Raw genomic sequence first — 1,108 nt, 5'->3', positions numbered from 1 at the left:
TGTAATTTCAATTTATAAAGTACATTTTTTGTGCATAAGTATTTTGCAAAGTAGTATAATAAATAGCAAGTACACTCTAAAAAAGCATGTAAAACTACTACTGAATAGTATATATTTTTCAACAAGAATCAGTGTAAATATACGTATAAGATGTTTAGTATTTGATTTTGAACTTGAGGTCTTTAAAATATACTCATAAATACACATATATAGAATGCTTAAAATTGCAAAAATTTTCAAACTAAAAATACATTTTCCACTAATAATAAACATTACTATACTTTAAACCTTTTATGTGTAATTTTGATCTTTGCGGCAAATTTGGTATGTAAAAGTAAACAGGCAATATTTAATTTTATTACACGGCGTGCAAATTTGTACACATTATAAGAGGAAACTGGTTACCTCTCTTAATATGCGCAAATAAACAAAATTTTTTTAGAGTGTATTTAAAGTCTTTTTAGTAAAATTCATACAAATTTTCTTAAATAAATAAAATTTAGTTTTTTTAAGTGTATTTTAACCTTCATTGAAATCCTCTTTCTTTTTAAATTAACAAATGAAAATATGTGATATGAAAGAGATTACTACAGAAAGAGTATAATTTATTATATATATATGTATATTAAGATTTTGCTTACAGCATCCTTTTAAGCTAATTAAAACAATTGCGCTTATTACCTATTTTGGTGAGATCTCTTCATATGTTCATTGCTTCGTTCACAAAAATTAAAATGCTTTAATTTCACGCTTAAGTAGCGATTTTTAATACATTTAAAAAACGTAATGCTTTCTACCATCTTTAATGAAAATCGGTTTTTGAACGGAAAATACTTTATAGAATATCTATATAAAATTTTGGCCTATTTAAAAAAGTATCCATATTTATACTGATCGGAAAAAATAAGTACCCCGCAAAAATTAGTCTAAAAATGTATCCAATTGGATCTATTTAGATCCAAACGGCATCCCTGTTTCAAATGAATATTCCTGGTTTAGCCCCCATACATATGTATGTATGTAGGATAATACAAACTACTCTTTGATAATTAAGGCTGGTCCACATAGAACTTTCGCGTTGACTTTGTAGTTGGCGTTCTTTTGACAG

This window comes from Rhagoletis pomonella, unplaced genomic scaffold, assembly GCF_013731165.1.
Source record: "Rhagoletis pomonella isolate Grant_MI unplaced genomic scaffold, Rhpom_1.0 Rhpom_scaffold_00001, whole genome shotgun sequence".
Classification (NCBI taxonomy): domain Eukaryota; kingdom Metazoa; phylum Arthropoda; class Insecta; order Diptera; family Tephritidae; genus Rhagoletis; species Rhagoletis pomonella.
Note: the sequence above shows the minus strand (reverse complement) of the source record.